Raw genomic sequence first — 16,523 nt, 5'->3', positions numbered from 1 at the left:
GCTGAGGTTACTGCCTTTTTAAAGATTGTGTTCCACAATGTAATATAAACAGTTGATATTATGGTTTCACTTTTTATCAAAATAATATATATGGGGCAATTTAGCAATTAGGATTTGTTATCTGTAATGGTTATGATAAATTAGGCATTGTTGTGGTCTGTTGGAATATAGATAAACGTGCAATATTTATTTTCCAGTGCGGGCCTTGAGTTCTAAAAATAGATTTGCTTTTCCATTCGAGTACTCGGAAAAAAATTATGCGGGTACTTGAACAGTCAAAGAATGTCAAATGCCCATCCCTACATATAAATACCCTGATGTCATTCACTGTCCCTCCTGAGGAGATGGAATTCACGGCTGAGAGAGAGAGAGAGAGAGAGAGAACGAGAGAAAGAGAGATTACAGAGAGCTCGTAGTCCCATCCACCAAACTACCAGGTGTGAAACAGGGAAGAGACTCAAGGGGTATGTTAATGGTATATAGGTGACCTAACCCACTCTATTAAATTAGTCAAAACAGGAGCATTTGGCAAGAAATGAATAAGGACATTATCTCAACAGAGAAAAATGTCCTCGTGTGCTACCTATATCCCCCAGTAGAATCCCCATACTTTAATGATGACAGCTTCTCCATCCTAGAGGGGGAGATCAACGATTTCCAGGCCCAGGTGGCCTGGGGTGGCAGCGTTGCCTAGTGGTTAGAGCATTGGACTAGTAACCAAAAGGTTGCAAGTTCGAATCTGTCGTTCTGCCCCTGAACAAGGCAGGTTAACCCACTGTTCCTAGGCCGTCATTGAAAATAAGAATTTGTTCTTAACTTACTTGCCTAGTTAAATAAAGGTAAAATAAATAAATAAAATAAATCTACTAGTCTGTGGCGACCTAAATGCCAGAACTGGACAAGAACCTGACACCCTCAGCACACAGGGGGACAAACACCTACCTGGGAGGTGACCGCATTCCCTCTGCCATATGCCCCACTAGACACAACTGCGACAACATAACTATCAAAAGCGGGTCACAACTCCTGCAGCTCGGTCGGACCCTGGGTATGTACATAGTCAATGGTAGGCTTTGCGGGGACTCCTATGGTAGGTACACCTATAGCTAAAGTAGTACTATATTCTACTTTATTACTGACCTCAAACCAGTCTCTTAGAGCATTCACAGTCAGCCCACTGACACCCCATCAGATCACAGCAAAATCAGTCTACTTGAACAGAGCTTTGTTCAATCATGAGGCATCAAAGCCAAAGGAACTGAATACTATTACGAAATACTATAGATGGAAGGAAAGTAGTGTGAAAATCTTCCAAAAAACAATTAGGCAACAAATTCAATCTATTCTAGACAATTTCCTGGACAAAACTTTTCACTGTAATAGTGAAGGTGTAAACTTGGCAGTAAAAAACCTAAACAGTACATTTGACCTCTCAGCTTCCCTATCAAATCTAAACATTTCAAGCAGACAACCAAGGACTGATCATCCCAATCCACAAAAGTGGAGACAAATTTGACCCCAATAACTACCGTGGGATAGACTCGTACATTTCCTCAGCGAAAACAATGTACTGAGCAGATGTCAAATTGGCTTTTTAGCATATTACTGTACGTCAGACCACTTATTCACCATGCACACCCTAATTGACAAACAAACCAAAATATAGGCAAAGTCTTCAAAAAAGCTTTCGACTCAGTTTGGCATGCGGGCCTGATATACAAATTGATGGAAAATGGTGTTGGGGGGAAAATATACAACATTATAAAATCCATGTACACAAACAGCAAGTGTGCGGTTACAATTGGCAAAAAACACATATTTCTTTCCACGGGGCCTGGGGGTGAGACAGGGTACCAGCTTAAGCCCCACTCTCTTCAACATATATATCAACGAATTGGTGAGGGCACTAGAACAGTCTGCAACACCCGGCATCACCCTACTAGAATCTGAAGTCAAATGACAAGTGTTTGCTGATGATCTAGTGCTTCTCTCCCCAACGAAGGAGGGCCTACAGCAGCACCTAGATCTTCTGCACAGATTCTGTCAGACCTGGGCCCTGACAGTAAATCAGTAAGACAAAAATAATGGTGTTCCAAAAAAATTCCAGTTGCCAGGAACACGAATACAAATTCCATCTAGACACCATCGCCCTAGAGCGCACAAATAAACGATATACCTCGGCCTAAACATTAGCGCCACAGATAACTTCCACAAAGCTGTGAACAATCTTATAGACAAGGCATGGGCCTTCTATACCATCGAAAGAAACATACAATTTGACATACAAATTAGGATCTGGCCAAAAATACTTGAATCAGTTATAGAAACCATTGTCCTTTATGGTTGTGAGGTCTGGGGTCCGCTCACCATCCAAGAATTCACAAAATGGGACAAACACCAAATAGAGACTCTGCATGCAGAATTCTGCTAAATATCCTCCGTGTACAAAGTAAAACACCAAATAATGTATGCAGAGCAGAATTAGGCCAATATCAGCTAATTATCCAAATTCAGAAAAGAGACTTTAAATTCTACAACCACCTAAAAGGAAGCGATTCCCAAACCTTCCATTACAAAGCCATCACCTACAGAGAAATTAACCTGGTGAAGAGCACCCTAAGCAAGCTGGTCCTGGGGCTATGTTCACAAACAGACCCCACAGAGAGCCAGCACAGCGACACAATTCGACCCAACCAAATCATGAGAAAAAAAAGATACTTGACACATTGGAAAGAATTAACAAAAAAACTGAGCAAACTTGAATTCTATTTGGCCCTAAACAGAGAGTACACAGTGGCAGAATACCTGACCAACGTGACCGACCCAAAATTAAGGAAATATTTGACTATGTACAGACTCACTGAGCATAGACTTGCTATTGAGAAAGGCCGCCGAAGGCAGTCCCCGCTCTCAAGAGAAGACAGGCTACAGTATGTGCACACTTCCCACAAAATGAGGTGGAAACTGAGCTACACTTCCTAACCTCGTGCCAAATGTATGACCATATTAGAGAGACATATTTCCCTCAGATACACAGACCCACAAAGAATTAGAAAACAATCCGTTTATGACCTGTCGCCACAAGAAAAGAGCACCCAGTGAAGAACAAACACCATTGTAAATACAACCTATATTTATTGTTTATTTATTTTCCCTTTTGCACTTTAACTACTTGTACATCATTACAACACTGTATATAGACATATGACATTTGAAATGTCTATTATTTTTGAACTTTTGTAAGTGTAATGTTTACTGTTAATCTTTTATTGTTTATTATCTAGTTCACTTGCTTTGGCAATGTTAACACATGTTTCCTATGCCAATAAAGCCCTTAAATTGAATGGAGAGAGGGAGTGACAGAGAAAGGGAGATAGAGAAAGGGAGAGACAGAGAAAGGGAGAGCACATTTTCGTGCTCATCATTTCCTGGATATGTTGGTGGGTGCTTATATTTGTCCTAATACAGTGAGTGTTAATTACCAAACTAAGTGTAGCCTAAATTTGAATACACATACTCTGGCACGTACACAGCCCATTGAAGTGACAAAAAAAAATTCCATTAACACTGTCCAGGCTCAGGCCATTCTCAGCTCTATTTAAGATTCCACACATTTTCTTACAGATCGACACAAAAACATCAAGACTATTGAGACTTCAGAAACAATGATTAACATTCTGTTACTGGTGGACTAATGGCATTTTATTTCTAATGGAAGCTTAATGTATGGTGGCTTAATAGAGCAGTCCTCTACTTTGATGTCTAATTACAATATGCGGAGCTTCAACGCCATATACAGCAACAGGACTGACGGCTTGTTTTCCTTGTCCTAAAATAGTGGTCACCAACCTTTTGAGTCAAGATCACTTTCCGAGTTAAAATGCAAGCCGAGATCTACCGCTCAGATTTTAATATATATATATATATATATTTTTTAAACATCTTCAAAATGTAAGCCTGTAACAGTTCTGTAGAAATAAGAATTGTGCAGTAGGCTATAGGCCCAAAATATTACACTGCATATTGGCTATGCTTGAATTGCCAATGTTGTTCTTCACAGACCATTTTGAAATTATATAAGTATTGTTTTATTAGGTACAGTGGGGCAAAAAAGTATTTAGTCAGCCACCGATTGTGCAACTTCTCCCACTTAAAAATATGAGAGAGGCCTGTAATTTTCATCATAGGTACACTTCAACTATGACAGACAAAATCAGAAAAAAAATCCAGAAAATCACATTGTAGGATTTTTTATTAATTTATTTGCAAATTATGGTGGAAAATAAGTATTCGGTCAATAACAAAAGTTTATCTCAATACTTTGTTATATACCCTTTGTTGGCAATGACAGAGGTCAAACGTTTTCTGTAAGTCTTCATAAGGTTTTCACACACTGTTGCTGGTATTTTGGCCCATTCCTCCATGCAGATCTCCTCTGGAGCAGTGATGTTTTGGGGCTGTTGCTGGGCAACGCGGACTTTCAACTCCCTCCAAAGATTTATGGGGTTGAGATCTGGAGACTGGCTAGGCCACTCCAGGACCTTGAAATGCTTCTTACGAAGCCACTCCTTCATTGCCCGGGCGGTGTGTTCGGGATCATTGTCATGCTGAAAGACCCAGCCACGTTTCATCTTCAACGCCCTTGCTGATGGAAGGAGGTTTTCACTCAAAATCTCACGATACATGGCCCCATTCATTCTTTCCTTTACATGGATCAGTCGTCCTGGTCCCTTTGCAGAAAAACAGCCCCAAAGCATGATGTTTCCACCCCCATGCTTCACAGTAGGTATGGTGTTCTTTGGATGCAACTCAGCATTCTTTGTCCTCCAAACACGACGAGTTGAGTTTTTACCAAAATGTTATATATTGGTTTCATCTGACCATATGACATTCTCCCAATCTTCTTCTGGATCATCCAAATGCTCTCTAGCAAACTTCAGACGGGCCTGGACATGTACTGGCTTAAGCAGGGGGACACATCTGGCACTGCAGGATTTGAGTCCCTGGCGGCGTAGTGTGTTACTGATGGTAGGCTTTGTTACTTTGGTCCCAGCTCTCTGCAGGTCATTCACTAGGTTCCCCTGTGTGGTTCTGGGATTTTTGCTCACCGTTCTTGTGATAATTTTGACCCCACGGGGTGAGATCTTGCGTGGAGCCCCAGATCGAGGGAGATTATCAGTGGTCTTGTATGTCTTCCATTTTCTAATAATTGCTCCCACAGTTGATTTCTTCAAACCAAGCTGCTTACCTATTGCAGATTCAGTCTTCCCAGCCTGGTGCAGGTCTACAATGTTGTTTCTGGTGTCCTTTGACAGCTCTTTGGTCTTGGCCATAGTGGAGTTTGGAGTGTGACTGTTTGAGGTTGTGGACAGGTGTCTTTTAAACTGATAACAAGTTCAAACAGGTGCAATTAATACAGGTAACGAGTGGAGGACAGAGGAGCCTCTTAAAGAAGAAGTTACAGGTCTGTGAGAGCAAGAAATCTTGCTTGTTTGTAGGTGACCAAATACTTATTTTCCACCATAATTTGCAAATAAATTCATTAAAAATCCTACAATGTGGTGATTTTTTATATATTTTTTCTCATTTTGTCTGTCATAGTTGAAGTGTACCTATGATGAAAATTACAGGCCTCTCATCTTTTTAAGTGGGAGAACTTGCACAATTGGTGGCTGACTAAATACTTTTTTCCCCCACTGTATATGATCAAACAGATAATAGATCATTTGTTATGTTACTTGTGAGGCACAGCTGAGTGTGCTTAATAACTTGCTTTTTTTTACTGGACAGATGGGCCTGCATCTGATGGTCAGTTGGAGAGAGGGATGGATGTTGTTACTCCTATGACCAGAGATAGTATAATATTCCTTGATATTAAAAAGACACACCGGCTGCAAATAATAACAATGCAGGCTTATCGGAACACTTTGCTATACTCATTCATTGCAGCTGCAGTCCTGGTTGTAGCGTGTGGAACTAGGGATAACGTGCATTTTATGGCTGTTACGAATCCCTTTTGGCCCGACAGTCTAGGGGGGATGGTAATGAGACCCGTAACATAACTCATGCAAATTATTATGGTGACAAAATAAAAATGTGAACGAAATAACCACGACAACAGAAATCTACCGTCAAACTCCAGGTTTATTTATAAACACACGGTAATGGGGAGCGCAGGAAAAGGGGCTGAGCTGGACCCAAGGAAAGAAACAATAAGTCTACAAAAACACCCCTAAGCTAGACTAGCCTACTTTAACAACAGCTAACTAACTAACCAAAAATACAGTGGGTGGTCTGCCCAGTTCTAACTAGTGTATTTAACAAAGTTCACCTACGGGTAGTGTATGCCCATGGGCGACTTGTCTTGGTTTCCCCCTTTTCCCACCAGCAACAAACAAACACCATAACCAAAAACAATACTCACAGGTGATGACAAAGTGCTATGAGGTGCTTAAACAAAAGAGAGGTTAAGACACAAAGCGAGAGTGAAACACAGAGACCTACAGACATGGCATTTACACTCTGGGTGATAGGCGCTTGACACACGGTGCGTAATTGACAAGGATTTTAACACCTGCCTGAAGAGCTTGGATAGGAAATTGGTACCTTGATCGCTTTGTACCACCCTAGGTAACCCGAATGTCGTGAAGAATTTTATTAAGGCTTTACTCACTACCGGGGCTGTAATCCTTCTCAGAGGAATGGCCTCGGGGTATCTTGTAGCCATACACATTATTGTTAACAAAAACTGGTTACCCGATTTTGTCTTTGGTAACGGTCCGACACAATCAACCACCACATGCTCGAATGGTTCACTTATGACAGGTATGGGACAAAGAGGAGCGGGAGGAATAACCTGATTTGGTTTTCCTGTTATCTGACATGTGTGGCATGTCCGACAGAACTGAGCCACATCTTGTTTTAAACCCGGCCAAAAGAAATGTCGATGGATCCGATCATAAGTTTTTGTGATTCCTAAATGACCAGACCACTGGTGATCATGAGCAAGGGATAACACATTTTGTCAAAAGGCTGTAGGAATCACTATTTGGTAAACAGCATTCCAATCTCCATCCGCGTCAACATGGGATTTCCATTTACGCATGAGGAGATTACCATCAATGAAGTAAGCCACGTTCTTTTTCTTCACATCTTCCAATGAGACAACACTAGAAAAACATTTAGCAAGCTTGTTGTCAACCTTTTGGTTAGCAATCAGCTGCTCACGAGTGACTGGTAACTGTATTGCATCAGCAATAAGTTCAACGTTCTTTGATTCTTTCCTGGGCTGTTTGTCAGAGGTGATCAGCTTCTCAGAGGTATCACACAATCCATCCTCTTGATCAACCTCTTTGAACAGAACAGTGTTCAACAAATCTCTCTCATCACCCTCTTGTCGTGCCTGTGCACGAGTGACAGCACAAGCGGGGAACACATGTGGATAACTCTGTGCCAGCTCATTCGAGAGAGAGTGGTCACTTTTATCCAATACTTCCAATACGGGTACTACCTTTCCTCCGGCAATATCGTTACCCATTATAAAGGTCACACCTTTCACTGGCAACATAGGGCGTACCCCCACTCTGAATATTCCACTGATTAACTCAGAGTGTACTTTCACAAAGTGCAATGGCACTAGGACAAAACCCATTTCAATACCCTGCACTAACACACTGGAACCACAGTATGTATCGTCAGATAAGGGCAACACATCAGACAATATAAACGACTGCGCCGCACCAGTATCTCTAAGGATTTTAACCGGTCGTTGAGACGCTTCGTCATTCGTTAGGGACACAAACCCCTCGAAAATGAATGGTTCATAACTGCGGTCGGGGACTGAGACTTTCAAACTACAGTTACCCTGAGGCACCTGTTTTGTTGCAGACCTCACAATCGTACGAATTAGAGCAACACCTGTTGGTGGCTTGGCACGAAGAGGCATCCCTTGTTTGCGTTTAAGCAGGAAGCAATCATTATTCATATGTCCTACTTTATGACAATAGAAACATGGACGCTCATTCTTCTGGCGTGCTTGACATACTACTACTGGCCGACTAGGACTAAAGGTAGGAAACTCAGTGGCTCTAATCTCAGTTTGAGCCGAAAACACACTCTTGTGCGTCAACACAAACTCGTCTACCACCACAGACGCTTCTGCCAGGGAGGATACTTTCTGTTCGTTTAGGTAAACTACAATGCGTTCGGGTAAGCAATTTTTAAACTCTTCCAACAAGATTAACTCCCGGAGAGAGTTGAAATCAGTTACCTTACTAGCAGCATGCCATTTATCAAACAGATTTCCCTGGTCTCTAGCAAATTCCACATAAGTCTTACTAGAAGACTTTCTATGAGACCTAAATCTCTGTCGGTATGCCTCAGGCACAAGCTCATAGGCACGAAGAACAGTAGCTTTGACCACTTCATAATTCAAACTGTCCTCCAGAGGTAGCGCTGACAAAACCTCTTGGGCTTTACCAGTTAATTTACACTGAAGTAATAGGCACCATACCTCTTCAGGCCATTTCAATGCTACAGCTATACGCTCAAATACACAAAAATAGGAGTCAACCTCTGATTCTCTGAACAAAGGTACTAAGGCAATCTGCCTACTAATGTCAAACGTGTTTGAGGACACAGCAGGTGGGGACGGCTCACAAACAGGCACAGTAGGACCGGAGGATAGCCTCGCTGTCTCTGCCTCAAGTTCCATCTGGCGCATTTTGAACTCCAACTGCCTTTGTTCTCTGTCTGCCTCAATTTTACACATCTCCAAATGCCGTTGTTCTCGTTCTTTTTCGGCCTCTATTTTACACATCTCCAATTGGAGAGTCTCTCGCCTAATTTGGGCTCTCTCTTCCACCTCCAGTTGGAACTGTGCTAAACGGACATCCCTCCTGGCATCACCATTTGACAGTGGGGAGAGTGGATCAAAACGGGACAATGTGGCTGGTGTTTTAGCCTCTCCCTCATTATCAGACACCAATGGTCTTACAGGAGCAGCAACATCCGCTACAGGGGTAGTAGGCTCAGGCAGCGGTAACACAAGCACCTGCTCTTCCAACAATACATTTAATACTAGCCGTTTCACCTCCGCCTTAACTAAACTCTGCGGAATCGATACTGAATAATGGTCAGCCAAGGTCATTAAATCAACTCTACGACATTTGTCAAAAACCTCCCACGAAGGGTTATCCAAAAAAGATTTCAAATCAAAAGTAGTCATTTTACACTACTTCACAAGTGCCAAAGAAAATAGCAAACACTAATGCTACTTCAGCTATGACGCTCAACACTGAACTATACCACTACAACAATCTACATGAGCGGCATGGGTGTCAGTTATGACAGATCCCGGATGAGCCCCCACTTATGTTACGAATCCCTTTTGGCCCGACAGTCTAGGGGGGGATGGTAATGAGACCCGTAACATAACTCATGCAAATTATTATGGTGACAAAATAAAAATGTGAACGAAATAACCACGACAACAGAAATCTACCGTCAAACTCCAGGTTTATTTATAAACACACGGTAATGGGGAGCGCAGGAAAGGGGGCTGAGCTGGACCCAAGGAAAGAAACAATAAGTCTACAAAAACACCCCTAAGCTAGACTAGCCTACTTTAACAACAGCTAACTAACTAACCAAAAATACAGTGGGTGGTCCGCCCAGTTCTAACTAGTGTATTTAACAAAGTTCACCTACGGGTAGTGTATGCCCATGGGCGACTTGTCTTGGTTTCCTCCTTTTCCCACCAGCAACAAACAAACACCATAACCAAAAACAATACTCACAGGTAATGACAAAGTGCTATGAGGTGCTTAAACAAAAGAGAGGTTAAGACACAAAGCGAGAGTGAAACACAGAGACCTACAGACATGGCATTTACAGAGAGATTGAGCTCTAGAACAAACAAATGATGGCGTTTTTAAACCATGGAGAAGGAACTGTGATAGGTTAGGAAATAGGAGGAGGTGTGTCTTCTGATTGATGATTGATTGTTGACTGATTGGGGAGTGATGATTTTCACCTGTGAGAGGAGAAGGAGAGAAAAGAAACACACACACAGGATACACACCCACACAGGATAACTGTATCCGTAACAATGGCTAATAAAAAAAGGTGTTGAACAAAAATGTTGACAGTGCTGAATAACAATTTAAACATGACCATACACAAAAACAGCAGCTCTTTGCTGTATTCGTTGAGTCTCTCTAGTCATGGTTTTAAAAGTTTTGAAATCACAGTATCAACTTTGCTGTGTGTTCTAGGCTTTTTTTCCCCCAGTCTATGGCTCGAAGAAACTGTGCAGACACAGTGATCTGAGCTATCTGATTGGTCAGCGGTGGGCCTGTAGGTGCACTTGATTTGCTCCCTGGGCCTGCCGGGTAGGCGGAGTTCTACCTTCAGATAAAAATGGGAACATTTTGCCTTCCCGGCGCTAGGGCTGCTGAATCAAGAGCGCCTACCACCAACAGTGCAAAACTAATTTTAAAAAATAGGAACGCAAGGCTGTCACAAAATTGGGGAGAAAAAGGAGTAAATAAAAGAGAGAAAAAAAGACATTTAAAAATAAACGTTTGGTGATAAACTAGGAATGCCTAAGAGATCAACCAGTCTCTCCCCACAATGTGTTCGTCCAATGCAGTGTATGTTTGTGTACTGTCCTGAGACAGTCCTGCTCTCCAGCCAATCCCCTGCCCCTGGCCCAGGAAGCTGGGCCCTCTGCCATATTCAGAACCTGCCCACACGTCAGCCTGCCGCCCACCAGGAAGAGGAAATTAGAACCATTCCATCCTGTCACAGCTCTGCTACCAGAACACACGAGGAGACAAATAGTGCATGCACACAATCACTAACTAGTGCATTCATATGTTACATCAAAGTTAATTTTGCCAGGGGTTTGACATGACAAGATCAGGAATTTCAGACAGATTTTTTGTTATAAACAAAAAAGTTAAAAACACACACAAATTCAACAGACAACAAACACATTGAGTCTCTCTCTCTCTCAAACACACACCCCACTCCAAAAAGCAGCCTCTGGGGGAGGGGCCAGCAGGAGGAAGCAGGACCTTAACAAGCACTACGGAAGATGGATGGGATCCCAGCTCCCAAGCCTGGCCACTCCCTCTACCGCCTCTGCACTCTGTGTGTGTGTGTGTGTGTGTGTGTGTGTGTGTGTGTGTGTGTGTGTGTGTGTGTGTGTGTGTGTGTGTGAGGCTTCAGGAATGGAATAGCACTCACTGCGTGCTCGGACGGACGGGGGCGAGTATAGGGAATTAAACTTTAAACTTTCTTCCAGACACACTACCACAGCAGCCCCATTCCCTCCCCTGTCCAGTTCAGTTTTACTATCTGCTATGCTTTATTACAGCGCCTTCTGGAGCTAATGCTACGTACCAACTCCCCTTGTGTGTGCGCTCCTTCCCACTCTACAGACACAGCAGCTGTGGCTTGTGATGTATTAAAAACATGCGGACAATGGGAGAGGTGCAGGTCTAGATAGACACATACTTTTTAAGAGGATCGAACACCATCTTCGAAATCTGGTTCACCTGTGGACGAACAGACATGGGTCAAAGTTAGATTTTTTTTTGTTAAGTACAGTACTTCTCTTAATATGAACGTCTTTATGAATTAAAATTTGTTGTCAAAGTGGATTACATCAAGTTGAACATAATAGTTCCTCCAAGTCCCTGCCTCCACGCAAACAATCAACAATTGTGTATTTTCAAACAGAGCACTCAAGACAGAGGGGAGGGAGGTGAGGCGGGTTGCAAAGAAACTTTTGTGACGTTGACTGTTTTATTGTACACAAGCCCCGAGGAGAAATCCCTGAATATTCATTGAGCTCAACAATACAAAAGGATACAACTGTCAGGGGACGGACATGAAAGCAAAGCCCCACTGATTTCAAATCCTGCGGAGGGTGGGTTGCTTTACAAGATGAAAGTTCTTTGCAAACAAACATTTTAACAATAACAGTTTATATTTTCCTGCATTCTCCTTCTCGTTGCCAGAGCCGACAGGGGAAGGGAGGGAGGGGGAATTTGTTAAATGGAAGTAAATTAACATCTCATCTTGAGGCCTCCAGCCCTGACGCCAAAGTCCCATCAATAGAAGTTGGCACACAATTAACAACATGTCCAGTGTCATTTATATTGCATAGTCAAAATGAATGCTAGATCTCTGACAGAACGCTAAGTTAACCTGGCAAACAACTCCAGTGAACAACATCGCTAAGAACATTTCATGAGAAATAAAAGTGGCAAGACAACTCCATAAAGTGACAGCTCCATGTGAACAGTGAGCCTAGTACAAGTAATCACTTGCTCACTAGCTATTGGAAGGATAGTCAATCACAGAATATAAGAAACAAATACTGTAAAACAGCAGAGCTTTCTGAATGCCCTGACCATCTCTGAGAAGACACACACATATCAACACTGCTTCGCTAAAACAAGTACATAACACAAATGAATTTGGTTTGAGGGAAAACAAGAGAACCAATAACAAATAAGTACATGGGAATTTACATTTTCCTCTGTTTTACATATTCACACCATCCCCCCCTCCCTGGGAGAGAGAAAAGTCTGGAGCTGCGCTGCTGCTGAGGTGAGTGCATGCAGTAAGCGGGGAGAACAACAACAGCACATTTGCTTAAGCATGCTGGTGCCCTCTACCCTCTGCCCCTTCTCACAGAGGAGGGGGGTGGGGCAGGACTATTCCACTGAGGCCCAGCAGTGCCTGGGGCCAGCGCTCTAGCAGCAGTCTCCATGAGTGAGTCACGGGGCAGAGGCCATCCCGGCACACAGGCCTCCCAAAAATACACGCAGATCGCAGAGGAAATCAATATCCCTCCAAACGGAGCATCCTCTACTGCTCAGCCGCCATTTTCACTGGGGCTCGGCTTCAGCAGCAGTGTGCCGGGGGGGCTGTGCGCCCTCCTCAGCCCCAGAAATAAACACACAGGCCTGGGCCACTGCTGCCTTCATTATCCCTGCACATTTTATCTGCTCGCTCTCTCACTCACAGCCCCGCGGCAGAACATCTTCTCTCAACACCAAAGAGAGCAAAGGGTGGTTGCTTTTGTGTCTGTTTTGCTTGAGCAGTTGAGTTGTTGGTGGTGCCGTCAGAAGGAAGGAACAGCCAGCTTGGAGGGAGAGCTGGTGGAGTATGATTCTGGAGAGCTGCGCTGGGCTTTAACAACTCTGGACTCCTGAGGTGATATTCAAAACAATATTGAAGCAACTGACCAACCAAGGGCCTAGAAACGATTTACTTGTGCGTCAGCTCTCAACCAGTTAACCGAATGCCAAGCTATATGGCTCAGAGAGACATACTGTAGCAGAACACGGTCATGTCAAACATCTTATCGACTGAGACTGTCTGAAAAGGAGGCCTCTAAACTCAAGCACCAACTTGTGATAACAGAAGGGTTGCATGTCAAAATACTGTGAAGGCTACCTAACTACCAGGCTCAATATAATGGAAGCAGAACACGGTCATGTCAAACATCTTATCGACTGAGACTGTCTGAAAAGGAGGCCTCTAAACTCAAGCACCAACTTGTGATAACAGAAGGGTTGCATGTCAAAATACTGTGAAGGCTACCTAACTACCAGGCTCAATATAATGGAGAATAATGTATTTTGGTTTTTACATTTTCTAACTTATGATGACTGCTTCACTTCCATAAGTAAGAAGGTATACTTGGCTCCATGCTGCCTGGCTGGAGAACTGTCCAGTAGACCATGGAGCCAAGCAGGGAAATTATACCCTATGGAGCCAGCCAACGCCTCCAATCCTACGCACTGTACAGCAAACCTGCACCTTTGTTACTGACCTGCAAAACGCCAGTGATGTAAAAATACAATACCACATAGACATCTTGCTGTTCCTGACCATATGACTCAAAGCAGCTCAAAACCGATTCGAGATGATTTCGAAAGCTCAAGAAGAGTCCAGCAAGATGAGTGCTGTGTAAGTGCAGAGCTGGCCTCCCATATTTGTCCGAGGTGAAGGTTACGAGGGTTATTAGCATAGCCAGAGGGAAGAGGACTCAGAGGAGAACAGTAAGAGATGTTAACTACACTTCGGGGTTCTGACACACTGTTTAACTAAGAGGGAAGTGGAGAAGGAAATAGAAAAGCAGACTGAAAATGGATAATCACAAATACATTTGCCTTGGACATTTTCATAGAAATGGGGTAGAGAATATTGACTACTCTTCATCTTTTGCAAGGGTTCCAGATTTTAAGGGGAGAATAACTCTTGTTCTGATGTAAAAATGTTACTCATTTCCAATCTTCAGAAGAATGGGAAGACATTTCATCTTAAATACAGTCAAAATGGAAGGACTGGTCTTGGCAGACCACCAAGCCAAACTCTTGAAAAGACCTACCATAGGTCACAAGCTGTGAACCACAAGCACAGTCACCACACATCTTTGTCCAGTCATTCCAAATGGCTACTGTAAAACTTGATCTGAGCACACTGTGTGTTTTACGTCCAGTGTTTGCTGGAAGAATGCCTGAATGCCTTGTTGAGTGCTAGAAAGGAATTCACAGAGATCTTCAGAATATGTACAGAGAGGGACATTGTTACTCAAGGTAAGGCCACAAGACACATAAAAGGACGCTGGGAAAACCAGTCTAAAGCACACTCATGGAAAAAGCACTCTTCTAAAATTGTAGTAGAATCAGGTCTTGTACATATTTGTTTTTCTGCATTCTTGATGATCTGTGTGATTCCCTGTTGACTTCTCTCTCTTAGAGAGATGTCTCTCACAGTGCAATGCGCTGAAGAAACACACATGCAATGCCATCCCTATGATTACCTGCAGCGATGATTTTAATCAAATATGTGATGTACACATGGCAAATAATATAAAGGAGCTGAGAACAGAAGCAGCATTCCTCACATAGAGATACTGTGGAAGATCATGCAGAGAACAAATCCCATTAAAACAGCCTGTGACATTTCCAAGTGAAGCTATTCCATAGTACGAGTTATTTTAAACACTAGTGAGTCACAAATGCATCCGATCTACAGCTCTCTGATATTCGACAAAGACGAGCAGCTAATAGACCAGTGTGCTGCTGGAGACGCTCTCAAAAGAAGACAAGATAAGAAAAGAGATCCTGAGTGAGTTTTTTCTTCTCGTTCACGCAATATTGACAAAGATGAAAATACACTTAGGAAAACCAAACCCTTTTGGTTTCAGCCGTTTGAGTGTTTGAAGAGAGGGGAGTGTATGAGGCATACCTGTCAGAATTCTGAATCAAATGCTCATAGGTAGAGCTGTCAAAGCTTGGTTGGGGGAGGGTTTCTTCTACCATTGTATAGGCCCCCTGCCTAAAAGAGTATACGGTTTATTGGCCCCCTGCCTAGAAGAGTATATTGTATATTTTGGTTTCAATAGACAATTTCAATGCAAGAGGACCTGACCTAGATGTTGCTCTGGGGTTTTTGCAATTGCACCCCACCTGGAAAATAATCTAGGGGAACGACTCGGCTGTGGTGTGAGGCTGAGGAAGAGCACAGACAGTACCTGACCTTCTCCTGATTGAAGGAGTCCATCCTCTCATAGCTGTGTCCAGAGCAGTCATGGATTCCAGAAAAGCCTGGTCCTGTACACACAGTGGGTTACTGAGCAAGTCCCCTGAGATCTTCACTGCTGCCTTGGACATGGCTGAGAGACAAATATAGAACACGCAAGGAATATTGTTATTACCATGTTAAAACTGAGCCTGAGAAGGGAAAGGAGGGAGGGAAATTATTATTATTTTTTTTAAACGCCATAACCAAATAGATATGGCGGAACGGAGAAACATCACCATACCAACATACAATCTGTGTTATTAATTGTTGGCCTGGTTTGACTATTTGGCCCAGCCATGGGGCGGCAGGGTAGCCTAGTGGTTAGAGTGTTGGGCTAGTAACCGGAAGGTTGCAAGCTCAAATCCCCAAGCTGACAAGGTTCAAATATGTTGCTCTGCCCCTGAACAGGCAGTTAGCCCACTGATTCTAGGCCGTCATTGGAAATAAGAATTTGTTCTGAACTGACTTGCCTAGTTAAATAAAGGTTAAATAAAAAATGCTTGGTGGGCATGGCTAGCAGCAGAGGTTAGCACTGTGCCAAGACTGACACAGCGGGAGGGGTTCAAAAGTTTGAGCTTTTCGTGTAATAAACTAAAAGGAAAAGTAGGATAGAGCAGCACAGCATCAGTTGAGGGTGTGGTGGGCTCGGCTGCTCTCATGAATATTCACAAAAGCACTGGGAATCTGTGCAAATGTTTCTACAGTGCCAGCGCCAATTACTGTTAATCTGCACCCTTGACACTTTATCTTTAGACCTAGAGTGCATATTGAATCACAGCATCACAATCAAAATAAATGAGCTGCACTGGGGACAGAAAAGAAGTTGATAAGGCAGGAAGTTAAAAAAAAGAAAAACATCAGATTCAAGTAGGACTCATTCAAACACTCTTAGGATCAGGTAAAGACCCATTTAC

At 43.0% G+C, this 16,523-nt stretch overlaps 1 pseudogene; it reads right to left on the bottom strand.

The window, feature by feature from the left end:
- LOC135541382 (bridging integrator 3-like) overlaps positions 1 to 16,523 on the bottom strand; it is a 50,435-nt pseudogene that overhangs the window by 10,803 nt on the left and 23,109 nt on the right.

This window comes from Oncorhynchus masou, chromosome 1 (genome assembly GCF_036934945.1).
Source record: "Oncorhynchus masou masou isolate Uvic2021 chromosome 1, UVic_Omas_1.1, whole genome shotgun sequence".
Classification (NCBI taxonomy): Eukaryota; Metazoa; Chordata; class Actinopteri; order Salmoniformes; family Salmonidae; genus Oncorhynchus; species Oncorhynchus masou.
Note: the sequence above shows the minus strand (reverse complement) of the source record. Positions and strands in the feature narration are given on the sequence as shown.